This window comes from Callorhinus ursinus, unplaced genomic scaffold, assembly GCF_003265705.2.
Source record: "Callorhinus ursinus isolate GAN/ISIS: 27379988/994484 unplaced genomic scaffold, GSC_fseal_2.0 scaffold9, whole genome shotgun sequence".
Lineage (NCBI taxonomy): Eukaryota > Metazoa > Chordata > Mammalia > Carnivora > Otariidae > Callorhinus > Callorhinus ursinus.
In genome coordinates, this window is record NW_027397071.1 from 34742174 (window position 1) to 34752536 (window position 10363).

At 36.0% G+C, this 10363-nt stretch overlaps 1 long non-coding RNA gene across 2 annotated transcripts in view; it reads left to right on the forward strand.

The window, feature by feature from the left end:
• Positions 1–9909, forward strand: part of LOC141373363 (uncharacterized) — a 31823-nt gene extending 21914 nt beyond the window's left edge. Inside the window, exons 2-3 of one of the 2 annotated variants that reach the window (XR_012379267.1) lie at positions 5872–6054; positions 9506–9909. This is a non-coding gene — a long non-coding RNA (uncharacterized lncRNA). The remainder of the gene's footprint in view (positions 1–5871; positions 6055–9505) is intronic. The other variant, XR_012379268.1, reaches the window with a different exon arrangement.
• Positions 9910–10363: the final 454 nt, after the last annotated feature.

Genomic DNA, 10363 nt, shown 5'->3' on the forward strand with positions numbered 1-10363 from the left:
TTATTACCACAGCCTAATCGGATAAAGATATTATTAGTAATAATGGTAGTAATATTGCTCTTTGTTATTACAATTATTATTGCATTGGGAGTATTTGTAATTATGGGTTGCCTAAAAGTGCAATTATTGTGTTCTATTCAAAAGGAAGCAGTAAGAGGTGTTTTCATTACTTGAAAAAGCTCATTTGTTTACTAGGACAATCAATAATCAGAAAGCATCTACTAAAGGAAACTTGATTGCTTGACCTTAGAAAATTCAAGCTTTGGTTATAATCTCTTGTTAAATTTAAAGCAGAAATCAAATGTAATCTTAAATATTGTGATCGTGCATATCTGGAGAGCTCATTGAATCCTTAAAATGTGTTTTTCTTTTATAGAACTTTATATTTGAATTTTCAGGTATCACTAAAATAATTTTTATTTATGAACACAATTAGATGGGGATTAATGCTGCTTAGTGACATCTCTATCAGGAGTCTTTAGTACTTGGGATCTAACAAAAAAGTTTTTTTTTGTTTTGTTTTGTTTTTTGTTTTTTTAGGGGCGACTGGGTGGCTCAGTTAAGTATCTGCCTTCGGCTCAGGTCACGATCCCAGGGTCCTGGGATCGAGCCCCGCATCGGGCTCCTGCTCAGCGGGAAGACTGCTTCTCCCTCTCCCACTCCCCCTGCTTGTGTTCCCTCTCTCGCTGTCTCTCTCTCTCTGTCAAATAAATAAAATAAAATCTTAAAAAAGTTTTTTTTTAATTATATATTTCATTATAAATATTAATCATTGTTAGATAAGTAAGTCTTAAAATTCTGTAGAACTTTCAGGATAAGCTTCAGGCAGCTTTAAGGAAAGGGCTATTATAAATGAGCTCTTGAGAGTTTGATGGGGGGGGCAGGATATGCAACCCCAAAATGTGCCACTTTGGCATGTGGCTTATTTTGAGCTGAAGTCAAGCAAGACATAGCTAACTCAAGAAAAACTTTTACTTCTCCCTAATTACCTAAAAAATATTTAGACATAGGACCTGGCCCAGAAAGAGAGTTATTACCAGGGATAACATGTTATCTGAAAGACCTATCTATATAGCAGGGCAAACATCTAATTAGCAAACCTCTCTCTGCTCTTTGTATAATTCTGTGAATTACTCTCATCCCCTATGGAGCTCTAGCCCCTATCGTAGTCCTTAGTTGAGGATGACATATAAGCCTCACCTGCCTAACTTGCCCTTGGGTCTCATAACTTCAGGGCTCCTGTTCATAAGGAAGTAAATTTGTTTTTACTCAATCTGTCTTCTGCCGATTTGATTATTAGACCTGCCAAAAAAATCTAGAAGGTAAGAAGGGGCAATTTTTCTGCCCTTACAGTGACTTATTAAATTCTCCCCCTACCCCCCGCAGGGCTCAGACTCACCACCATGAGATCAAGACCTGAGCAGAGAGCAAGAGTCGGACACTTAACTGACTGAGCCACCCACGTGCCCCTTAAGTTTCTTAAAATTTGAAAAAAAATTAAAATCACAGAATAAGATTCTTAAAAGGCAGAAAATCATTTATCTGAGCATAATGAAATGAAACTGAAAATCAGTAACAAAGGAATAAACAAATCTCAGCTACTTAAAATTTTTAAACATGTTTTCAAACTATTACTGATTTAACAGAAAAATTAAAATTACAAATATAAAATAGTTGGGCAACAATAATCACGTATCTTAAAAAACTCACGTTTTTTGTTTTGTTTTTGTTAAAAGTTTTTGTTAAAAAACAAAAACTCACATATCTTAAAAAATTTCTAATGGGTATTGTCCAAAGAGGCAAAGTCATAAATTATTAGTGTTAAACTTGCCACATTATGCATTCCAGGTAATGGGGGGAGTATTTATATTTATTTATTTATTATTATTATTATTGCAATTTTACCTGGATTTGTCTTTTCATTTTTGGACTTCTGCCTAGCCTTTTCACATATGGAACTGTTTAAGACGGCAGAATGTTAATGGGATTAGCTTGTTAAATAATACGATGTTATTTTTGTGTAGGCATGTGCTGGATTACCACTCCTGACCTTGAAATTTTGTAAACTGAAAAAAAATAAGGAATTTAATTTTTTTGAGGAATTGGATGATGCCGTTAAAAAAAAACAGATGCTATACAATTTTCCTATCAAATACCACATGATTATACACATTAAATATCTGTATAATGTATAATATTTTCTTAAATTATTTTAAGTCTGCAATTTTCCCTTTTGTTTTATTGGTAAGGTCTATTCATTTTATAGTCAACATTAATGGGGAAATTGCACATAAAAAGAGAGTGAGGGAAACACTATATGGAATTATTGTTTATTTTTTCTATCTTATGCAAAATATAAGAGTTGATTGTAAAGAAGTGTGTGAGGGATTTCAGAGACAAGAATATATCCTAGCCTGGGGAATGAGCTAGAAGCTTCAACTTGATTGGACACCTCTTTCGGCCACTCACCTCTGCTCTTCTCTCTCTCTCTCTCTCTTTTTTTTAATTTTTTTAAATTTTTTATTTTTCTTAAAGATTTCATTTTTTAACAGGGAAAGAGTGAGAGAGGGAACACAAGCAGGGATGGTGGAAAAGGGAGAAGCAGGCTTCCCACTGAGCAGGGAGCCTGATGTGGGACTTGATCCCAGGACCCTGGGATCGTGACCTGAGCCGAAGGCAGACACTTAACGACTGAGCCACCCAGGCGCCCTCTTTTTTTTTTTTTTTTAAACACATTTTCTTACAGCAGTTTTATGTTCACAACAAAATTAAGAGGAAGGTACAGGGATTCCCCACACATGCATAGAATCCCCCATTATCAACATCTCTCTTCAGAGTGGTATATTTGTTACCAAGGAAGAACCTACATCGACACATCATAATCACCCAGAGTCTTTAATTTGCATTAGGATTCACTCTTGATGTTGTATATTCTGTGGGTTTGGACATATGTAATATGACATGTGTCTACCATTATAGTATGATACAGAAGTACTCTCACTGAAGTAATAAGTACTCTCACTGCAGTAATAATCCTCTGTTCTCTATTATTCCTCTCCACTCCCCTTGGTGGAAACTACTTATCTTTCTATTGTCTCCATAGTTCTGTCTTTTTGAGAATGTTATATAGTTGGAATAATACAGTTTGTAGCTTTTTCAGATGCCTTTTTTTTTTTTACCTAGTAATATGCACTTAGGCTCTTTCATGTCTTTTCATGGCTTGATAGCTTATTTCTTTTCAGAACTGAAAAATATTCTGTTTGGATGAACCACATTTCATTCTCCATTCACCTTCTGAAGGACGTCTTGGTTGCCTTCAAGTTTTGGAAATCATAAATAAAGCTGCTATAATCATCCGTGTGCATGTTTCTGTGTGGACATAAGTTTTCAACACCATTGGGTAAATCCCAAGTTGTACAATTGCTGGATTATATGATGAGAGTATGTTTAGTTTTATAAGAAACCACCAAATTGTTTTCCAAAGTGGCTGTGACATTTGGGAATTCCCAATGCCAAGTGCAATGAATGAGAGTACCTGTTGCTCCACATCTTCCCCAGGATTCGGTGGTGTCAGTGCACTGGATTTTAGCCATTTTTTAAAATCAATTAATTTATTTATTTTGAGAGAGAGAAAGAGAGCACACACATGAGCAGGGGAGGGGCAGAGGGAGAGAGAGAATCTTAAGCAGATTCCCCACTGAGCACAGAGCCCAATGCAGGGCTTGATCTCAAGTCCCTGAGATCATGACCTGAACTGAAATCAAGAGTCGGATGCTTACCGACTGAGCTATCCAGGCACCCCAGGATTTGGGCCATTCTAATAGGTGTGTAATGGTATCTTGTTATTGACAAGTGAAGTGGAGAATCATTTCATATGTTTATCTGCCATCCTTATGTCATCTTTGGAGATGTCTGCTAAGGTCTTTGCCCCCCCCTTTTTAATTGGGTTATTTGTTTTCTTAATGATGAGTGTTAAGAGTTCTTTGTGTAGTTGGAATAACAGTCCTTTATCAGATGTGTCTTTTATAAATATTTCTTCCCTGTCTGTGGCTTGTCTTATTCTTTTGACATTATTTTTTGCAGGGAAGTTTTTAATTTTAATGAAGTCCAGCTTATCAATTATTTATTTCATGTATCATGTCTTTGATGTTTCATATAAAAAGGCATCACCACACCCATGGTCATCTAGAATTTCTTCTATGTTTCTTCCAGGAGTTTTACAGTTTTGCATTTTCCATTTAAGTCTCATCCATTCTAAGTTAATTTTTGTGAAGGACATAAGCTGTATTTAGATTTTTTTCTTTTTTTGCATGTGAATGTCAGTTTTTTCAGAACTGTTTGTTGGAAAAAAACTAGTTTTGCTTCACTATGTTCTCTTTGCTGTTTGTCAAGGATCAGTTGACTGTAGTTATGGGGGTCTGTTTCTGGACTCTGTATTCTGTTTTATTGATCTGTTTGCCTATTCTTTTTCTAATACCACCATCTTGATTACTTGAGCTTCATAGCAAGTCTTGAAGTTAGGCCGCATGGGTCCTCTAGCTTTGTTCTTTTCCTTCAATATTGTGTCGAATATTTCCGGGTCTTTTGTCTCCCCATATAAATTTTAGCATCAGTTAGTTGATAGCTATAAAACAACTTGTAGGGACTTTGATTTCATTACTTTCTAACTAAATGAGAACTCCATTGTGCTGTCCACTGAAAATGCTGTTTTCAACTCCTCTCAGATTTGGGTTAATAAGAGGGACATTGCCTTAACTGAAAACTGCTGGTTGTCCATATTTGGTACTTCTCTTTTCTGAAACAAAAGTAATAGAGACTATGAACATGTACTCCTGGTATCACCAACAGTAAGGAGTATGTATCATGATGAAAACAGCAACATGTGGGATTTCTTTAAATCAACTATTTTTCATAAAAAGACATAAAGGCAGCTGACTTATATATTTGGCACCTTCATTAGTAGATATTGAATTGTTTTGTTTTATTTATTAGGTTTAAAAAGTTAAAATGACATTAACAAGTACAGTATAAATAATTAAGCTTAATTAAGAGCAATTTCAAGGTTTAGTATATCTGGCTTTTCAAAAGTTTAATAGAGTACTAGAGCAGTCTCACAAATTCTTATGAGACAAACGACGGCATTTTGGGATATTAATGACCATTGTCTACTTTCTGTAACTAACACTATGTAAAAATGACACCTAGAAAGCATTTTCTGAACTCCACAGAGAAGCATATGCTACATGTTGGACAGTATCTATCTGCCCATCTGTCTCTGCAAAATGGCATCTTTAGAGGCTTTGGCTTGCTCTAGAAAGCCACTGTTCAGCTGCTGAATGTTCAACTGAGAATGTTTGTAGGGATGTTGACCTAAAATCCATTTATCAGAACAACTCCCTGAAGAATTATTTTCATGTGTTTAGTTGTTATAATTTTTTCTAATTGTAGAAAATAAAGAAACTAATATAACAAACACCTGGATATCTACCATCAAGAATGAACAAAGGCTAACATTTATGGTTTTCTATAGAAGCACTGGTTGTTTTTGTTGTTATTTTTTTTCTAAAGAATCATAAAACTAAAGACCTTTTAAAAATCCATTCCCTTTTTCTATTTCTCATTCCATCTTCTTCTTCATATAGAAGCCTATTATGAATTCACTGTGTATTCTTCTTATACATATTTTTATTTCACTGTGTGTCTATTACCCGTGAATATTATCTAACATTGATGTGTTTTTAAACATTATTGCAAATGCTATCAATACTGAATTATCTAGGACAGATCCATGGACAATTCTCTTGTTTAATTGAGTGAATCTTTGTGACATGTATGCGAGATCTATAAATGTTCATGAGAATTTTATATCAGCAGAAACACTGCGTGTTAGACTAGAAGAGAAAGAAAAGACATAAATAAGAAAGTATTGATTCTCCAGATATTCACGGCAAGAAACAAGTTGATAAAACTATTCAGCTGCAAAGACCTACTACCATTTATGAAAAAAGGATGCTTCAGAAAACAGAGCCTTGAACCAGAGGGCAGAGATGCAAGGTGAGAGAGAGAATTCTTCCTAGGCCTTGAAAACTAATGGAATTTCTGTGACTGAATTTCAAAATTGGATGAGATTAGTGTCTCCATTTTCCTTCTATTTTCCTCTATTTTAAACTGATATATTAACTCTTACACTATCCTTGTTCTACCATTGGATTTTGTCGGCATATAGCATGCTTCTCTAGTTTAGCAAGTCCACAGGTGGAGAGAAATTGTGCTGGAGGATGGATTATACTGAGATTCACCCATACCTGGTTTAGATGATTTAGGTGATTGGGATGCCTGGGTGGCTCTGTAGGTTGAGTGTCGGATTCTTGATTTCGGCTCAGGTCATGATCTTGGGGTTGTGAGACTGAGCTCCACGTCGGTCTCTGCAAATGGAGCCTGCTTGGGATTCTCGATCTCCCTCTGCCCCTCCCACCTATGTGCGTGCTCTCTAAATAAATAAATAAATAAATAAATAAATAAATAAATAAATACGTTATATGATGAGATTTTGGACTTCTGAGATGATGAAACTTAATTGAGATTATTGGATTTGTAGATGATGCCGAAATGGATTGGATATGTTAAAATGGGGATAATTATATTTGGGATGTATGTGAACCTTTGAGGTTCAGTGGTTGGATTATATTGTAGGCAGAATAATGGCTTCCAATATGCCCATGCTCTATTCATTGGAACCTGTGAATACATAGATAGAGTAAAAGGGATTTTGCAGTTCTCATTAAGGTTAAGAACTTTGAGATAAGGAGATTATTCTTAATTATTCAGGTGGGAATAATGTAATCACATGAATCATTAAAATTAAAGAACATTTCCTGGCTTTGGTCAGAAAGATTGGATGACAGAAGGCAAAAGACTGACTCTTAAGATAGTTCTACAACTACGTGGAAGTGAATTTTGCCAATGCCAGAATATTTTAAAAGATTCTCCCCTAGAGTCTACAGAAGGGAAGACAGCCCTAACACCATGTTTGTCTTAGCCTGATGAGACCTATGTCTGATTCCTGACCTAAAGAACTATAAGATAATGATTTTATCTTGTTTAAGCCACTATGTTTATGATAATCTTTTATGGCAGCGTGAAAAACCAAAAAAAGTATGACTAATTCAATAGTATATTTTTAGATCCTACTTAGGTCTACATTCCCAGGTAGAGTTTATTCATTTTAATTGCAGTACTATATTTTAACATACAAATAAATCACACTTTATCCATTTCGGTCCAGATAGATATTTATATTGTTTCTAGTTTCTCTCTATAACAAACAATGCAGGAATAAACAAAAACATCCTTCTTTATGTCTATTAGTACTCAGTGCAAAAGTTTCTATACTGCAACTAGGGAGATAAAGTATTGGGTCATTATGCATATTTCAAACATTATTAGATATTTCCAATGCATTCTAGAGTAGTTATACCAATTTTAACCTATGGTGACTATTGATCTCTTGATAACTCCCCCCCCAATTATTTTCCTTTTTTTGTTGAATTGGTCCAGTTTTCATTTCCCCCACTCCCATCCAACTTTAGAAGTTTTGCATTTCATTTTTAGGCATTTAGAGTTACCCATACATTTTAACATGAATGGTTTAATAAAAAATCTCCTTATTTTCCCCAAACTACTTTTTTTTAATTTATTTTTTTAAAGATTTTTATTTATTTATTTGAGAGAGAGAGAATGAGAGAGAGCACGAGAGGGAAGAGGGTCAGAGGGAGAAGCAGACTCCCTGCTGAGCAGGGAGCCCGATGTGGGACTCGATCCCGGGACTCCAGGATCATGACCTGAGCTGAAGGCAGTCGCTTAACCAACTGAGCCACCCAGGCGCCCTTCCCCAAACTACTTTTAAAGATTATTTATTTGTTTTTTTTTTTTTTTTGACAGAGGGAGACACAGCGAGAGAGGGAACACAAGCAGGGGGAGTGGGAGAGGGAGACCAGGCTTCCTGCTGAGCAGGGAGCCTGATGCAGGGCTCGAAACCAGGACCCCGGATCATGACCTGAGTTGAAGGCAGACGCTTAACGACTGAGCCCCCCAGGCACCCTACCCAAACTACTTTTAGAATAATATAAGAACATCAGCTCACTTTAAATCTACTTTTCCTCATTTTATTTCCCTGTAATTTAATTTTAGTTTGATATTGTTTTTAAGCACTCCATTAGTCATCATAAATTTTTCAGTTAATTTTTACTTAAATATATTAGCATTTTCCAATTAATCACTAATTCTTACTGATACCTACTCTTTTTTTTCCTTTTTTTTAGTACAATTACCTTCTTCCTATAGAAATTCCTTGATAATTTTTTTAAAGATTTATTTATTTATTTATTTATTTGAGAGAGAGAATGAGATAGAGAGAGAGAGCATGGGGGGGAGGGTCAGAGGGAGAAGCACACTCCCTGCTGAGCAGGGAGCCTGATGCGGGACTCGATCCCAGGACTCCAGGATCATGACCTGAGCCAAAGGCAGTTGCTTAACCAACTGAGCCACCCAGGCGCCCTCTTTGATAATTTTTTAAGGGATGGTCTGTGAATAGTTCATTTGAAATGGACATCTCTTTAACCTCAGAACTTTGAAGTTATTATCTACCATTTCTGACATTTCTTTTTTCTTGTTTTTTAAGGTTTTATTATTCATTTAGAGAGAGAGAGCACACAGAGGGACAGAGGGGGATGGAGAGGGACAAGCAGACTCCATGCCGAGTGCAGAGCCCAGTGTGGGGCTCAATCTCAAGATCCTGAGATCATGACCTGAGACAAAACCAGGAGTCAAACGCTCAACCGACTGAGCCACTCAAGTGCTTCCCCCCTTTTTTAAAAAAAGATTTTATTTATTCTTTTAGGGAGAGAGAGATAGAGACATTTATTTTTTCTAAAATGAAGTCTGCTATAAATCTAATTACTGTATTTTTTATAAGAAATCTTTCTTTTTGTAGATTTTTAAAGTTTCTGATATCTGGCAAGCTCACCACTATGTATTAAAGAGTGGAATATTTTTGATCTTTTTAATTTTATTAGGACTTGATAGGCTTGTTCGACCTAAGAATTCATGTATTCCTTTAACTCTGAAGAGAAAATAGCTACCGTTATCACTTAAGACTCTGCCTCTTTATCATTGTCTCCACTTTGTCCTCCTGAAATGTCTATTAACATGCAGGATCTTGCCCTTATATATATCATGTTCAATTTACCTTTTATATTTTGTACCTCTTTATTTTTTTCTCATTGCATTCCAGGTGATTTCCTCAAATCTATATTTAAATTCTTTAATTCTTTAAAATCTTTTTCTCCATTGTATTGATTTTTTAAATGCAATTCTATTATTCTAAACGTAATTCTGTTATTTATTCCTAGAGGGATTTGTGTGTGTGTTGGGGGGGTTCTTTTCTTTTCTTTTTGGTACTTTGCTAAATGTTTCTGTTTCTTTTTTATACCAGTCTTATGTTTAGCAAGCAGCATCTCTCACCTATTATCAGGAGTCTAAACACTTCTGCCCACTCATCTTGGTATCAGAGTCACCAAGGAGAAGACATCAGTCAAACGCTGGATGGAACAATGCTCTGCTCACACAGAAAAGGCAGAGTGAGATTAGTTTCAGTAGTGTGTGCCAGTGAGTCCTAGGGCCTGCAGATCACTCCTGGCCGCCAAAGCAGGGCACTTGGCCTGCATGCACTCCTTTTGTGCTAAAGCAGAAGAACCCCACATCCCCTGTGCAGGGGACAAATATATTAGTGGGACTGGCCAGGTGCCATATGACGCACGTGCTTAAGCAGAACAAAGGAGTCCACGTTGAGTCTGAAATTGGGAAAGAGATTCCCACACAAGGCAACAAGACCAGCACAAGCTGTAAGAACACTTTACCTCTTGGTAAGGAAATATTCCAGGCCCAAGGCCCATTCTTATGGGGCTGACTGGGTTTAAAAACATTGTGACCATAATACTGCCTTTCTCAATATCTCATATTTTCTCTTCTTTCCTTTTTCTCTCTGATGTTCTTAGCATTTCCCCCAAAGCTTCTTTAATAAGCCTGGTTTATTCCTCTTATGGTTTATAAAATGTCAATATAAGTTTATTTACTATGACACTTGTTTTCCTAGAGTTCTGTGTTGTAGAATTGTCTCCATGAGGTATATTTGTAGATGACCCTGACCAGGGCCCTGTGTTTTCTATTGGTTCCAAACTTGCTTTTAATTTAACTTCGGTTTTCTGCATCATGCTTTAGAGTAATGTATATCCCTCACATATGAATAAAAATGGATTGAAGTTTTATAATTTTTCTCATCAGGCTCATAGGTGGATAGAAAATT